Source organism: Cebidichthys violaceus, unplaced genomic scaffold, assembly GCF_023349555.1.
Source record: "Cebidichthys violaceus isolate CVI_PGR_0920_01 unplaced genomic scaffold, fCebVio1.0.p SCAF_1, whole genome shotgun sequence".
Taxonomy (NCBI): domain Eukaryota; kingdom Metazoa; phylum Chordata; class Actinopteri; order Perciformes; family Stichaeidae; genus Cebidichthys; species Cebidichthys violaceus.
Genome location: NW_027176262.1, coordinates 15391536 through 15408996, shown reverse-complemented (window position 1 = coordinate 15408996; position 17461 = coordinate 15391536). Strand labels below are relative to the sequence as shown.

Below are 17461 nucleotides of genomic sequence, written 5' to 3'. Positions count from 1 at the left end.
ACATATGCAACGCTGAGTACCGTGTACTATGTGTGGTATTTGTTATAAATGTAGTTGGTACATAGAGCGATAAGAAGCTGTACATGGTGGGACTTAGGACCCAGGGGAATGTAGGTGAAGCATGGAATGTGCTGTGCGGGGAGTCTGTACCGGGGCAGTAACGTGCATGTGAAGTTATGCTAATAAAGAGTTGCAGTCAAGAGCAATTTGTTCTCACATGCTTATATGTTTATTTAAAAACACAACAATATTTATTTTGATATTGTCACGTTTGATCCTGTAACGAGACGTGTCACCCGGGGGGAGCGGCAGGAAGAGACGCCACACAAACGCACACACACAAACAGATGTTCACCGCTCGCTGCCCGGTTCATGTGTTAAAAATGTCCGCTTAATAATAATAAAAAAACTGCGTTAATGTGCGATAAAATAATTGTCGACGTTACTTAATTAATGCGATAATAATGCGTTAACTTGCCCAGCACTATTTTAAATACTTCACCATAACTTTTGCTACAGGCTAGCGGCTAGCTGAGTGTCTTCTGATCATTGGAGCTTGTTTAAACAACTGACTGATGCATTAGCTATATTGTAACTGAGCGTCTCATGGATAACAGTAATATCTCTGGTGTCTTCAATTGATAACCTATGCGGTCCCGCGACCCTCACGGCCCACAGGTGCAAAACTGAAAGTTTTCTGCGGCCCTCTAGGTGGCGCTCACGGCCCAACCGTGGGCCATGGTTAAGAATCACTGCTATAGAGGATACCCACAGGTATGATATATATGAGCAACAGGGTCAAAGTTCAATGTTATGACAAAGTACTATGTCCCAATTGAATGCATACTGCATGCAACAGTACGTACTTTCTGAGGTTAACTGCAGTACGTTCTGAAAGTAAAAAGAAAACATATGCGACATGGAACGCAGCCCAAGTAACATTTCAGTGAAAATGCCTGGAAATGAATGAAAGCAGTAACATTGCAGAGACAAGCACGTAAAGGGTTACAACTGTCTGACAAAAGACGTTTTCATGTGAAGCAAACCAATTACATGACTCAACTGATGACATATTTATATCTGGTTTAGTATTTACAGCAATGCTTTACATCGTGATTTGACTTTTCTCGTAAACTTAAATATTAGATACATTACAAGAATACTGGCACCAGACAATAACCACCTGATGTTCCTGAAAATAATGAGACGCTTCTTCTTCTTCTGAGTTTTATGGCGGTTGACATCCACAAGTGTAGCAATACTGCCGTCTGCTGGACTGTTCCTTGTCACATCTATTCTAGCATTGCCGTAATTTACGTGAAAAGGCGCAAGACAAAAATCGTCCTAAATGTACTGCATGTGTAAATAGTGGAAATCACTAGCGGTGCCTGGAAGGTTATCCCTGTAATTTACCGGTAACTATGTGTGGAAAAAGGCTTAAAACTGCACCAAAATAGTTTAGGCTACCGGCTGTAAAACCAAAACAATGAGTTTAAAGTTACAAAAAGAGTGAGGGGTGGGGTAAAAAAAGAGCTGAGGGGGAACTTCAGTGTCCACAGTTCTTTTCTTTCTTTAGTCAATCTAAAAATATTGATTTGTGCAGCTTTAATTAGATATAGTTCTTTGGATAAATTTAGGTTAAATGTTTTGGCCCAGATTTAATATTTGTACAACTAAATACAACAATACCTTTTTGAAAGGAGTATTGTCACATTTCCGTATAATCAAGTCCAGCACACAATCACTAAGTACAACCCCAGTAATAAATATATAGTTGAATAAACACCTCTTTGACAAATATACATAAATACATCTTCCTGAATGTAGAATGTGTGGCAGATCAGTTCTATTGGATTGCATTAAATTGTATGAGTGACCTAATGAAGTGACTGCGGATTAGTTTCAGAGGAGCTATCCTGCAAACTTCACAGACTGCTAGGAGACCAGAAGCAAAGAAACTAAAGCGAACTCAGCGTGCTATTGGACTGACCCATAATCATGATATGTTGTCTTTAAACAGTGCTGAAGGGAGGGGAAAGTGTTTTACTCTTTGCAATGTTATACAAGTACAAATCCTACATCTGAAAGTAATTTTCTGTTAATAATAAGAGGCATCAAAGGACACCCAGCTTCTTGTTATGAACCCTTCACATGCACCCGACTGGAGCTGAGCCAGTGATGTGGGCTTAGTGACTGTGATTCATGGCTTTCTAGTGGCGCTATGGTTTGCATGCGAGCAGTACCTGGACACCCCATAGGCAGACAGGAAGGAGATTAAACAGATGTGTCGGTCCCTCGGATTCTCAGGGCTGGGACTGGGCATGTCATGTCTTTGTTAAGTGAAAGAAAGTGAATTTTAAAAAGTGACAGACCACAAGGCATCTTGTACTCGCCTTTCCATACCCAGTCCGTGAACTCCTCTTTGCCCCTCCCCCATTTACTTATGCTCCTCTTCCAGAGCAACCCAAAATTTAACTCAATATATCCTCCTTGGGAAATGAAATAAGGAAGTCTGTCTTCAGCCGGGCCTCGATGGAGACCAACGTCTTGATGTTTTCCAGGGGCCGCCGCTCCTGTCTCTCTGACGCCGTTGCTGTTGCCGTTGCTTCTGCTTTTTCTATGTCCTCAGTGACACTGAGAGGGCAGCGTTTTGACGGTTTGGCGAATCATCCAGGCGTCGCTCGACACTAATGCTAAAAACATGCACTGTGTTGAAAAGCAGAAACCCTGACCTCTGGCTGAATGGCACAGCCTGGTTCTTCCCCCTACAGAAGTTCTTGGTAAATAACACTTTGGTCAAAGACGAGAAGGAAAAAGGCTTCCGGGTGCGGCGCAGTACTTTCCATTGGGCCTGTTCATAAACTTACTAAGGTCCTCACACAATTTTTAGCATATAATCATTTTGAAATAACAGCTTTTGTTAACCACCAAAAAGGATGCCGTCTTGACACTTAAATGAAAAACAGATTGAAGCCTTGGCCGCTACAGCGGTGCTGGTTTAGAAGTTGGTTCAGTCAGCTCTAGGCTTAGATTACAAGATTTGCAAATTAAAGGAAAACCAGAGAAGGGAAAAAGCATGTGTGCTGAAGCCCTGTACTTGTGGATTTCCAGTCAGGCACACTCAACATAATTTTATCAATGGAAAGGATTATGCGTTAAGTCCAAACAATGTATGGATCCAGTGATTTTCTTGACAGTAAAGCTACATTAAAGCTACACATGCGTCCCTTTCAGTCTTTGCACTAGTGCCAGTAGGCTTTCAGAATTAGTAAAGAATGCTGGTGCCATTGCAGACCTTGGTATGTCTGCTCACATTTCTGGAAAGGATTTGTGTTTCCTTTCCTGACTTGCTGTTGTTATTATTTTCATTCATTTTAATTGCATCCACAGGTATTAAAATTCTGGGAGACTTAAGGCTGCTTTCTCTCAATGAATGTAAATTGTATGGCCAAGACAGAGGAAACTTAACTGTTTGTGGGTGTGTGAGAGCACACACTTTTTGGGCAAAAGTTCACTGATGAATAACCGTGCTTTGTTCTCCAGATTTTGGGAACTGTCAGTGACATTTTCAACCTACCAGCTACTCCCTCACAACATCTCCAGATGCTGAGAGGATGTGATCCTTTTTTCTTTCACCAATAGAGTCCTCTTTCACCGTGCAGATTACTACTGGATGTGCTATTCCTGGGTTTTTGCTAATACAGATTGATATTCTGAGCAGATATCATGGTCATGTTTTTTTGTAATGTGCTCCATGTCATGAAAGTCACCACCGTCATCCCGTCTCATACTTTCATTTCTTAAAGGGTTTCCATCTGCCATTCCCAAAGGCTTGTTGTACATTTTAAAGTTTCCTTCCATTTTGTCACGTTTCTTCTTTTAACATATTTATGATGTTCATGATCATTGAAACTGTGGATTCAATAACATTTAAAGTGTATATCCTGGGGAACTATGAAGTCTTTGTTGTGGATTTGGCAACACTTGTGGTCACTGGGGGTCATGACTGGTCCTGTCAAGTGCATTTTGATTTCCACAGATCCCATTGTTGTTATTTTTGGAACAAAGATGCAAATTCCACAGTGGCAGCGATGTGCCAGTGTCTTGCCACAGCCATAAACAAGCATGGCATTGTTAGACCGGAAGTATTTTATTCAGAAGTTAATCCATACTTAGTGTTGCAAGATTTACAGTGTCTCAGATTTATGTTTGAATGAAATGATCCATCTCTAAAATATTATTTTTTTCATTTGTAGATATAATTTAAAAGAATGCTTAAATTATTGATTTATCTTGGGGTGACTGGCTCAGTTTTGCTGACAAATACTACATCACCCTGTTAGACTGAACAACTTTCAAGAACTGACACATATTTATGTCACAGCCCGGCTCAAAAGCTGCAACAAAAATGGGGAACCAGACGAGCGGGCTGCTAAGAAAAGTAATGTATTTGGAACTAAACGTAAAACAATGCAAACCAATATCACGTGTAGTCAGTCAAGGAGTGCATGTATGGGTGTGTGGTAGTGTATATGAATAACTGAACAAAAAACCCCACAAGCCATCAACATGGCTGCCAGCAATCTCCCAGGAGGTGTTTGTAGGGCAGAGCACACCAGGCCAAGGTGTAGCTCATGCCACTTACAGATGCAGCCACCTAGAATTCCCCCTCCCTCTGTGATTGTGTCCAGGCCAATCTGTTCCGTTACCCCGCTGGTTCTTTGATCGGTACTTGGCTGAAAGGAGATCACCCTGAAAATCAGGGTTTATGCTTTCAAAAATGTGTAAATAATAGCTCTTGACATCTGAGGGGAGGCAAACATTATTGATGTTCCAGCAAATACTGTAAGTCTGAGGAACATTCAGTGGAAACCATAAACAAAGAAACATGGTTCTTCAGTGTACTTTGTGTGTTTATTGTGAAGGAAGCACCATCTCATGGTGTCACCTTGCAAATTAATGAATGGGGGTGTTTTTAGTGACACACCCTGGCTTGCAGCTGGTTGGGAGTGGAAATTCCAGGGGGGATGCATCTGTATGATTCAGCACCTGCAACACAGCAAGCAAAGATAACCAGGGACACCTACTGTTCAGGTGGGGGGGGGGGGGGGGGTTGTCTCTCTACACAGAAACAGAAAGCATCTCAAGAACAAGGCATTCTTGACAAAGCATCATCGTCAATCGCCATTAATGTGGTGAATGTCCAAACAGTACGATTGCAAAAACAGAAACCAATATATCAATCTGTGGTTGGGCAACACAAGTAGTGTAGAAAAGTTAGTCTATTATGACCTGTGTAGATCACTAGAAAACTGGAATCACTGGGCAAGAGTCTTTTTCTCCAAATAATTCAACTAAAAAGAGTTAAGATTTACCTAGTGAAACTCACAGGGTGTTCAACACTATATCCATTAGATGGAAGCAACACAACACCTGCGCCTACATCACTTGCATCCAACTGCAGCTCAAAGGCCCATCTATGCAAGACCCTACAGGAGAGCACAGGAGTTGAACACAAGACAGCTTTAACGTTTTCAAAAGCTTGCTGGCATGAATCTGATGTACTTTGCTCCAGCCTTCAACAGATCTGTCGGAGTGAGCTACCACAATTGAAAATGTCCTACAAAAACTGTGATAGTCGTCCACCAAACCCAAATGAGCTCATCTTTGCCTGTACCCGCCCCTACCCTTGGCCCACTCCTTTACTGAGGAAGGTGACAGTTGCCTGTGTGAACTCCCACTTGACCAAGTTGACTGTCAGGTGTCCATCATGCAGTCGGTCAAACAGCTTCCTGATGTGCTGAAAACAATTTTACCACTTACGCTGTAGATCACTACGTCATCGCGTTACACAGCACAGCCATTTAGCCCAAACACAACCATATTCATTAGATGGTGAAAGGTCACTGGTGCATTCCACAGCCCAAAACTCATCACTGAATCAGAGAATAGACCAAAAGGAATTATAAAAGCTGGAATCTCTTTAGCTTCTGGAGACAGAGGAGTATTGCCAATATCATTTGAGCTAATCAAATTTACTGACCAAATGAGCTGAGCCCACCTGATCCACACAATCTCCTCTGTGCGTCTCAGTGGATAAAGACCTGGTTTAGTTACCCCATTTACCTCACCATAATCGGTACAGAACCATGCAGGGGGAGGCTCAGCTGGAAGAAGAAGCTTCAGCAATGTTATTGTAGAGCATATATTGTATTCCTTTCCATTACCTGGTGTTTTGATGAAACCTTTCCAATACCCCTTGGCTATGAGCATGGTATGCAGAAGCCTGATTGTTTCCCCTTCAACTGCTTCAAAACTTGAGCAAACAGAGTCAGAAAAATTAATTCCGGTCACTTTGAATCACTTCAGGAATTTCAAAGATTGTAATAAAATGTGTCAGTGCTTTAACCACAGATTAAGCAGTAATCATACGCAACAAATATCTTGTGTTTTGACACATTACTCTAAGCAAATATACACTTCCAGACTTTGAACATGGTATAGGACGAATGATTAAAATTGATTGATTAACTTTCTGGTAAACTCCATGTCTCCCAAACAACCAGATTGTGCACAGCCTATTAGGCTACTACTAACCTATGATATCACGCCGACACCAATTAAACAAGGATCAGATGAGCAAAAATGGGAAACCAGACACGCAGGCTGCTAAGAGATTAATTTATTTCGTAACAACGTAAAACAGCCAATATAACGTGTTGTCAGTCCTCCTTGTGGAAGATGTAAAAGGCATGGAAAATACACCGGTATGAATTTGCCCCAATCTGTGGATATTGACTATACTGTCTATACTTCTCTTTTTTTCAAACTTTATTACCAGCACAGTAATACAAATTGTTGCAGAATTTGTCATCAGCAGCCTGCCTCAGCGATTAGTCTGGAAAACATGAGCGAGTCTGCCAGTGCCAGAGTGGTAGAGCCCATGCTGCTTTCTTTGGAAACAAAGAAATGGCTGGAAGTGCTGCATATAAAGAGGAGGAGGAGTTAGTAAAAAAAAAAAATGGTGCAACTTCCATTATAGGGACATGGTTTGGGCACACTATGTCAGAAGACACACCGACAAGCAGTATGTTTATTATCACAGTTTTGCTTAGTTGTTTTTAAAATACCTTTCTGTCTACTATGTGAAATATGTCCGATACAGTAGGAGTACACTGATGGCTGCCATGCAGTTTCCATACCAGTGCTCAACTCCTTCAGAACAATATCGACGTTTTAGAAAAAATAATATACTGTGATATTTATTTATTTATTTATTGTTACCCTTCAAAATTATACTGTGATATCAATTTCAGGCCACACCTTCCAGCCCACAGAACTCAAGAAACCCAAAAGCTGTCATAATGCCTGCCAGCAATCTCCCAGAGGGGGACGTCCAGGTGTTTCTAGAAAGCACCACCCTGCAACCCAAACAGTGAAGTTAGTTATAAGAGCACAAACTTAAATTCATCTTGCTTCTAATAAACATAATCTTTGAACAGTATTTCATCATTGTGGGTCTAACTTAAGAGCAATTCAGTATTGTTATTTAGTTATTGTATTCTGCCAAGACTCACTTTTTTTCATAATGTATATTTTTTAGAAAGCCTTCTGACATATGATACATATTGACAACTGTCCTGTGCTGTCTCTTGGACACTTAACAGCCTCTGGGTTTTCTTTAAGTGAAAGTTATGGTGTTAGTCATTGTGTTAATATTGGAGATGCTCCAAAATATTTTCTTTTTATACAGTAAATGTTGGAACAGCAAATTCCAGCACAGAATAAATGTCCTCAACTCAACCATGTCAGCATGGGAGAATGTTTGCGCATGTTTGGTCAAATAATATTATACATCTGACAATGTGACTATTTCATAATTCATGACCAAATAAATGGACTTGCATTTATATTAGGGGTGGTGGAAAAATGGATTCTTCAATGCATTTTGATTCTAACTAGCGGCGTTTCGGTAAAAGTGGCTGAGCGTGAGCGACCGAATATGGATAGACTGGCTCCCTCTGGCTTGAAAGATAGCATATGCAAGCATTTTGGCTTCTTTGATTTGGAAGGATTTGCACTACTTCTCTGTCATTGAGAACCAGGGCTTCTGCGCTGTGTTGCACACTTCGGATTCGAAATGCAACATTCCATCACTCACACTCTAAAGTCATGGAATCACTGAGGAAAGCCGGTAGGGTTGCAACGAGCGCTTTATCACCGTATTTATGGTTATGCCACATGTTCCAGAGAAAGCATTATTTTTTAATAAGAGCTGGTATAGAATTCTGCATTGTTTTTGCATCATAGCGGTTTTTGATTTTGGTATACAACAAAATTTTGTTTTTGTCTGAGGGATTATATGCTCATTGGTCATAACAGGAACATTTTGGTTGAAGATAAGTCATTATTATTTATTGTGAATAAGTTAATTATTCGTGAATAAGGGCAGCTTTTTATGTCAGGTGATTCAGAACATGCTCAAGGATGCTGCTACAGGCACAACTTTAGTACTTTTCTTGTTCGGTCACTTTGGAATGCCGGGAAAGATTTTGGAAAATGTAACATTCCAGTTGATACATGGCTTCCATTTGTTACTAATATGGTATGAATAAAAGAAATTGGAAGTAAATTCATCTGTTTGATAATATAGATCATTACAAATATGCTCTGTTTTAAAAGTAGCAGGTAGTCACAGTGAGAAAAAATACACCATGTATAGAAATAAAAAATGTTGACGCATCAAGAGGAATCGATAATCGTTTAATAAGCGCATCGTAGCCCTCTGAACGGAACAAACTGCAGATTAGAGGACGAGTGCCTGTGGTTTTTCTGTTCTCTTAAAGGCTAATTTTTTTAACTTTTCTAAATCATTAAGGAGTTTTTACAGGAAATAAAAGGGACAATTTATTGAGCTGGTCATTTATACAGCTCAGTTAACTCTGCATACATCGTTTTAAGGCATTAGACGGCGTGAATTGAGTTTTATGAATTGAGTTCTTTGCAGTTGCATTATAGAACCAGCCAAAAAAGTCCCCTTGTTACATAGTTATTGGACAATCATGTATATGTACAAACCCAAGCACCTCATCTCTCCATTGTCTCTTTGAAAGTAGAAACAATGTCCGTTCCAGCTGATGTGCTTCGATTTCAAGTTATACGCTAGCATGACTGATGTGTATCTGGCTTATAAACAAAATTTGAATAAAGTTGTCATATATATACACATACATAAAATGTAACTTCTGCATTTAACTCATCCCTAGCTTATTGGGAGCAGTGGGCTGCTGAGAAGCGCCCGGGGAGCAGTTAGGGGTTCAGTGTCTTGCTCAGGGACACTTCGGCACAGGACTCGTAGCAGTCATGGATTGAACCGCCGACCTTGCGGTTGCCGGACGACCCTCTCTACCCATTAAGCCACGGGTAGAGAGGGTGGCATCAGGTCATGTTTACTTTCTAGTGCAGTGCTTCAAGCAAAGACATTGATACTTTACCTCTGTTCATTGTCGGTTTGGGTGCCATCTGCCACCTCCTGCCCCTCACAATGGCAAGCAAAATCAAAGTAATATGAACGACAAACATATTTCATTCCCCTGAACACCTATCATTAAATCTGCTTAAATCTCCTGGAAGCAGGCTATTAATTACATGGTTGCAAGCAGAAAATTCCACTTAGCTCACACACACACAAACACTTTTGATGGCAAAAGCCCATTGTGGCACTAAGCCCTTGTGTTTCAGTGCATTTTCATGACATGTTTTGCTCTGTGGACAGGATGTATCCATCTTCTAAAGTGTATTAAATGGAAATCATCAAGCATTTGTATAAAACGATCCACCAGATTAAGGGGATTTGGAGAAGTGATGCTTTTTATCCACCATGAGGTTATGGTGTTCTTCACTGTCACATTACGACCACACAGAGGCACGCGGACACACACACACACACACACACACACACACACACACACACACACACACACACACACACTCTTGCAATCTAAGCCTAATCTGCGCGTAAACTAGATGCTACCATCAGTGACTCATATTTCATTTGTACTTTCACTGTCATCATGGGTTGTTGTGAAGCTGTATTGATTACAGTGCTCAAAATTATTTTTCTGTGATACGGTACTGGTGCATGTAACTTTAAAATTAAATTAACATTTAAAACATTTTTTTTACCTGCAACAACAAACATTGTTTTTTTATTTATTCAGTATACCTTCAGTAGCTAGCCTAGTATCGAAGTGCTAGTTAACATTAATGGTATGCTATACTCAGCGTATGTTGAGCATCACTGTTGTGCCCCAGGCAATAACGTTTAACTCGGTCAAAATCCACACAACCAGCCTCTAAAACAATAATAATCTGAAACGATAGTATGAGTGTATAGAGCAAAGCCTTATAGTCGAACCCTGGTTGAGTTGGGCGATGCGACTCTATGCCAGCCTGCGTCAGCGGGCTTGGATTTAGCGAATGGCGCATTCACACTTTTCACATGCTCTCACACCACACGTCCATTTCTCAGACAGTGAAGAAAACATATTCATCACTGATAACGTTGCGTACGAAAAGAGGACACTGATGACACACGGACAGACGCAGCAAAGCGCAACAGCAGGAACAGTGTTGCTCCTTGATTCCACAGTCTTCTGTCTCCATTGCCAGGTGATCTCTAGGCTTCAGATATCTTCTTTTCTTGAACCTGTTTTTGCTACTGAATCTGTTCAACATCCTGCATCTATCCTTCAAACACATACTATAGACCTTTCTGTCTGCTTCTCTCGCTTTTCGTTTTCCCAAAAATTTGATATTTTTTGTGGGAGTACAGTTAGTGACAGTGTGGGCTCCATGCTACCTCTGACAGCTTGACGGAGTAAGAGAGGTAAACAGAAAGGGGCGGGGCTTAGCAAAGAGTCAGTTGTGTGTCCCAAGTCAGTTTTTAACAGTTGTTAGCCCTGAACAGTTATGTATGTTAGAGCTAAGAATTATGTTCACAGCTCAAATTTTATGTGCACTCCCTTGCATATGCACCTGGCATTTTGATCCCTTTTACTCTGTGTCTAAGATAATCTAGTCATACCAGAACAGAATACACAGTTTATCCTGGTCTCCAAAGTTGGTTTTCAATTTGTGTGCAGGAATATCACGCTCTCCACTGAAATAACGCTTCTAATGAAATCGTTACCGGCCCCTTTTGTCATGCCCCTGTGTGGAAATGAGAGTGACTGTAATCTGGTCTTCCACTTCCCCTTTTTCAATGCACCACACACGCACACATTCATACACACTTGTTCAGTACATAGGCAGAGCTTCGGGGCTCAGGCTTCACTCAAGAGCGTTTATTTTGACTTGCATGTCTGTTTAATGTCTGTCGAAAATGTGTTCTGCCTCGCCAGTTTTCCCCCTTCAAATAGGAAGTCAGATTAAACTCAGTAGGACTGGAAGCAGTGCATATAAACACACTCGACAAGCTGAATGATTAGTAATGACTTTTCAAACCTTTACCACAACCCCATTCCCTTTACCAGGCCTCTGTGGCCAAAGCAATTAATATTTTATTTTACTAGACTTTAAACTTTCCTTTTACATTTAACAAAGTGTGCAACAGTACTAATGTAATTTTCTTCAGATGTTGTAGGAAAGATAAAGGAGCATTTGCTTGGTGAAGTAATACTGGTGGATCTAAGCAGGGCCAATATTTTTCTAACGTCCCAGAGTAGATATCAGTCGTAACTGTCCAAAAACCGTTGGATGCATTCATGGTCCTACTTCTAGGTGCTGGAGTAAAAATTAGGAAATGACCCCCATCTCTGCCAATATTCAGAAGATCTCCAGAGGTGACCTAACTGTCTGGAGCTGCCAAGAGATGGTGTTCAGGCAGAGAAGTTTGGTGGGTGGGGAGATACTTATCAATGGCATTGAGCTTATTATCGGACGCCCCATCACTTTGTTCCAGTGACCGTAATCCTACGACCACCAGCAGGTCTACTTGTTTGGTTCAGACTGAACTATCTCAGCAATTATTGGACGGATTGCTTTAAATTACAGCTGTCACTGGAGCGCAGTCCTCAGGATGTTGGTTATCCCCTGACTTTTCATTGAAGCGTCATCAGGTTGACATGGATCAGCATAACATTTTGTACAGACATATGGATCTCACAGTGTGAATCCAAATGATTGAGGTAATACCCTGACTTTTCCTTTAACACCGCCATGAGGTTGACATTTAAGTGAAAATTCTCAACAAATATTGCATGGATTGCCATGAAATTTGTTACAGACATTTATGTCTCCCTCAAATTGTATTAACTTTGGTCTGACTAAGCGCCATCTATTTATTTAACTATCTATGTACATAAAGTCTGCACATTTTTAATGTTTTGACCACTATCTAAACTGCAACTGTCAGGAAAACTACAAAATGTCATCATAATTTCTGCTTTACGCGTGAGAGTGTAGCAAGACAGCGACATCAAAGTCACTCCAAAGTACTGCTGGAAGCCAGTGTAGGAAGGGATCTCTACGGTAGGGCTGTTTACAGTCCAATGCTAACTTTAAGCACGATTCAAAGGAGTGGTTCTGAGATGGATATGGGCCTTCATTCAACTTAGTTTTGACCTTTTTCCTACTCATTCTCTGAGTCAGGACTCTATGATGTGGCTGGAAAGTGAGTTTTGAGAGCCAAAGCACCTAATGAAATAATCATTAAGTAATTTGCATTGTAACACATAAATGTATCCTGACTTGAAGCAGTCCTCTAGCCTGTATCCTTATGCACAAGCAGATAGAAAGCAAAGAAATTAGATTGAACATTTCTAGATACAGCTTTGAGATGTTAAAGCAGAAGAAGGAACTCCTCCATGACCAGATGTTTCTTGTGTCAAGTGCTTCCACTTAAGTCAGACAGAAAATTGGCACAAGGCAAAAATTGCTAAAATTGGATCTAATGCAAGCTTTGGTTTGGGTAATGAATATTAATATCCACTTCCCTGCTGACAAAAGAAGAAGGAATAAGCTGAATGTACAGACTTTATTGCCTATACATCAATTCCCATGTGTCCAATTAAATTTTTGATGTTATTGTTGGTGGTGGTGGTGGGTAGTTCCTACAGTGAAGTTAAAGTTGGTATTCATTTTACATTTTTAAAACAACCTTTTTTACAGTCAGACTTAACAATTTTGTTTACTATTTTTCTCACTTATTCTAGAATATGATGCTTTAATACATAAACAGTAAAACACAGAGGTCACTGTGTTTCCAAAATACTGGACATTATATTGTGTGCGCAGTCTTAAACGGTGAAGGAAATGTATTTCTGGCAGCTCTGCAGACATGGAGCGGTGGTTGAACTTTTTACCCTAATTACTTTCCTACTAATGCCTGCAGCTTGCCGGAATCACTGTGGCTCCCTTCAGTCCCCTATCCAGCTCTGATGTGGCCAGCGTTTGTTGTGTATGGGGGGGCTGGGTTTCAGCTGAGAGTGAGAGGAGGGGGAATAAAAAACTAAACAAATAGCAAGAGGGAGTACGGAAAGAATGTTCCGATGCAGCTTTTCTCTTCCAGTTGTCATGGAATTGTAGATGCAGATTTGATTTGAAGAGGTCCCTCGAGTACAAACGTGCAAATTGGAACATAATATATGATGCTATGACACTGGGCAATCTCCATCTTCTGATAAAGTTAATGTGGTATGAACAGCTCCAGAACAGCTACAAGAGATTATGAGACTGACTATAAGATTACCTGATGAGTTTCTGTTTCTATGGTCAAAAACTTTGAATGTACCAATATTTGCTTTTCTTTGTGTCACATTGTCTCAGCGCTTTCAGAGGCTCATCTTCTCTGTGAAGAATACAATTATGATGAGTACTCGAATAAACTATTGGATCTTGGTAAAGTAAATCACTTTCTTATTTTCGTATTCAAGCTTCCATCAGTTGAACCCCAGTGAAAATATAATCCTCAGAAGTATTTTCAGTCTACAGTCTCCAGTTGGAGCATTACTGTTTCAGCTTTTTCAGCAGAGCCAGCCTCGACTTTCCAAACCGAGATTGTATTTGTTTAGCATTTCCACAGCATGTAATTGTCGTTCGTATTTGGGGAGCTTGTAAAACATTGTACCAGTCGGAAATGTGATGACGTCCCTTACTTGTAAATTACTTTATTTGCCTGCTTTTTAATTCCTCCTTGGGCTTCCATCTATGCTTTCCTCAGCCACATGAGATTGTGCGGTTTTGATCCGCTGGTTTAGTTCACGTTCATAAAAAGATGTGTGCAGATTCTCTCAGAGGGAAAGTACTCATGGAATAAGTGCAGCATTGATGTGTAAATTAAAATAACAGATGTCAACATGTTTCATATAAGAGGAAGTACACAGAATAGATTGATGATGATTGCACAATAATAAGACATGTGCCAACCATAATGGACCTTAATGGCCATTGTAAACAGCTGCATAACTAAAATTAAGACTTAGATATGGTTGTAAAAGTCACATTAAACATTGTTTTGTCTGGAAGTTGTCCAAATCTGGTACAGTGCAGCACAGTGGCAGAGCAGTCTGACAGAAAAATGAGCCAAACAGCCAGGGATTACTGGAGGGCCAATCAAAAGAGAGAACTCAGCAGGTAGGCCTACTGATGGCTTTACAGCATCGCAATGTAAAATTAGAAATGTCTCATTTTAAGGTTTCTAAGGTTGACATTTGTGGTTTGAAATCCCTCAACATCTTTTCGTGTTTCCTACAGCTATTCATGGTCACCAGTGGATGTATTCAAATGACTTTGTTTTTTTCTGATCTAGTAAAATGTCTCCACATCTACTCATTGATCTACATGTTTGTCAGATGCTCTTGGTTCTCTGAGGATGTATCCTTATGACTTATGATCTATGTCTCAGCAAGTATTTAATGGATTTCTTTCAGATTAAGTAGAGATATTCATGTTCCCCTCAGGATTAATTATTATAGCTGGACTTTTCATCTAGCCGCTAGATGATGGCGCTAGATTCTAGCGCCATCATCTGGTCAAAATTGCATCTGCATTTCCTTAGCCGTACTTTCTTTTAAGTCCTAATTAGCAAATGTTAGCATGTTGAAACAGAAAACTACGATACATGGGGAACATTGCCTTCCAGCCATCTGCATGTTAACATTGTGATGATCGCGTGCTGATGTTCAGTTAGCTTAACGCTTTGCTGTGCTTAGCACAGCCTCTGTTGAAAGAAAGAAGACACACTTCTCAAATGAATTTACATACACAAAGCAGCCATACAAGATACACATACATACTGTGCCTTAGTGTTGTTCATTCTAATTAAAACATTTTTAGTTCATGACATTGCGTTTTGCAACAACAGTTTAACTTAATGGAAGTCTCTCTTTGATCTATTATCATGTTGCATCTTGTGTATTGTATATCTGGCAGGGCCACTCCATTTTCTGCTTAATTTCTGGAGTAGCTTCTTGTCCTATCAGAGGAAGTAAATGAGCCAAGCCTCCTTTCCTCCATCTCCCTCGTTTTGTATCCTTTCAGACCCAGGGGCCAGTTTGAGTAATAGTAATTGACACATTGATCTAATAGGGCCATCATAATAGGCCTGTTACTGAGCTGGGGAATGGTGCTCGGCGTCACCTTAACATGTGCAAGGACTGACATCCCGCCATGATCCATAATGATAATTGTGATTTAGCCTTGCTTTCAACCTACGCCCCAACGTCCCCGGCATCAGGAAATCTTATTACATCTGACCCCGCATTGCCTCCATTAGAACTGGGTCATTTGTTAAAATACTGCAAAAGCAAAACAATTGAACCCTGTGCCATTTTGATTCTATAATAGTGGGTTATCATGGTCCCTTTGAATCAATTCTAGAGGCCCATTTTTCGGGATAGAGCTTTGAATTAGATTGATCGGACTCTGATAATGCTGAAATCGATGATATAGCCGCCTAAAAGTAAATTATCGTTGGGTGAAATTTTTGTATTAATCTTAATGTCTGTGCTCTTGATCGGTAATGGTAGCCGTGCTCGCAGTGCGAGGACCTTTGACATGTTGAAGGAGACGTTAACCATGAGGACGGAAAAATGAATCAGGGATTGTTTCTTTCTCTGGCACCTCTTCTGTCTTCTCAAGTACGTATTACTGGGACTGGAGCGAGGAACACACTTGCGCTAACATCCAAGCAGTGTGTCTCACACACACACACACACACACACACACACACACGCTGCACATACACTTCCAGGGGGCTTACCTCATCTACCAGCCATCAAGATGGTTGTTGGATATTGTTGCAACAGCTATTTCATCTTAGATCTGTGGGTGTGTGTCCTTGTCTTTGTTTGCATTTAGAAAAAAACAATTGTCCGTCAAAGTACTACCTTTGGTGTGTGTGTGTGTGTGTGTGTGTGTGTGTGTGTGTGTGTGTGTGTGTGTGTGTGTGTGTGTGTGTGTGTGTGTGTGTGTGTGTGTGTGTAAGCAGTGCTTGATGATAGAGTTTTGGTATCAGCTGCAGCTTACAATCATGGTCTAGGGTAGCACAACAAAATGCAATTCTAGTCAATTTACTCTACACAAGGAAAAGTGTTGCATTTCTGTTGTGGATTTTTTTTGGTCTGTGGAGAGTGGGGTTAATGTTTATGTTTTTAGTCCTAAAATAATCTGCATTTTTATCTATTTTATTGGTATTTAATGCAAGATAATGACCATCTTTCTCCAGACACTGACATCTTCTAATGTATTAGTGTAGCCACTAAACTAATACTCAAACCATACTCAAATGCACTCAGCTGTGGGTCCAGGGCCTTGTCTTTACATCAAGTACAGACAGAGTCATCTCTAGTACAGACGATACAGGACATGGCACTTGCTTGTTCACACAAAATATGTTGAGTGAAGAAAGACTAAAGAGAGCTTGAGAGAGAAGTTTAAATCAACATACTTTCTCACCTCAGCCATCTGATCAATCCTGCTTGTTGATCAGTTTAAAATATTATCATAAACACTTTCCCCTAATTTTGATGTCTCTGCTATACTCCAATATATATTATAAAATGGAATTTTCTCCACTTGGCTTGTCACCCTGCGTGTGCATGTGTCAGCGTTTTAATGGGAGAAGCAGATCTCTTTCCACCATAAAGAAGAAAAGGAGCAACAGAAGGCAGACCGTCCTCGTCACAGTGGAGTCTGTCAGTGGAACATGGTGTGCTGCCGGAATATTCAGCATGGCTGAGGTCATCTGTGTTTCGCTGTAGTGGAAGAAAGTCTTCCCTTCTCGAGCATGTCGTTTGAACAATGCCCAGATTTCCCTTGGTGGTTTGGCAACAGCTGTCAGCTGGTTAAACGTGTTATTTCCTAATGGTGTCTTGCACTGTCTGGTGTGTGCAGGAAGGGGCTTTCCTCATTGATCAAGTAATGAAATCAGTCTAATCTCCCTTCCTAACCTTCACTATCT

The 17461-nt window shown here is 40.6% G+C and overlaps 1 protein-coding gene across 3 annotated transcripts in view; it reads left to right on the top strand.

Moving 5' to 3' along the window:
* Positions 1-17461, top strand: part of bcas3 (BCAS3 microtubule associated cell migration factor) — a 333801-nt gene that overhangs the window by 22636 nt on the left and 293704 nt on the right. The gene's annotated exons all lie outside the window — the stretch shown is intronic.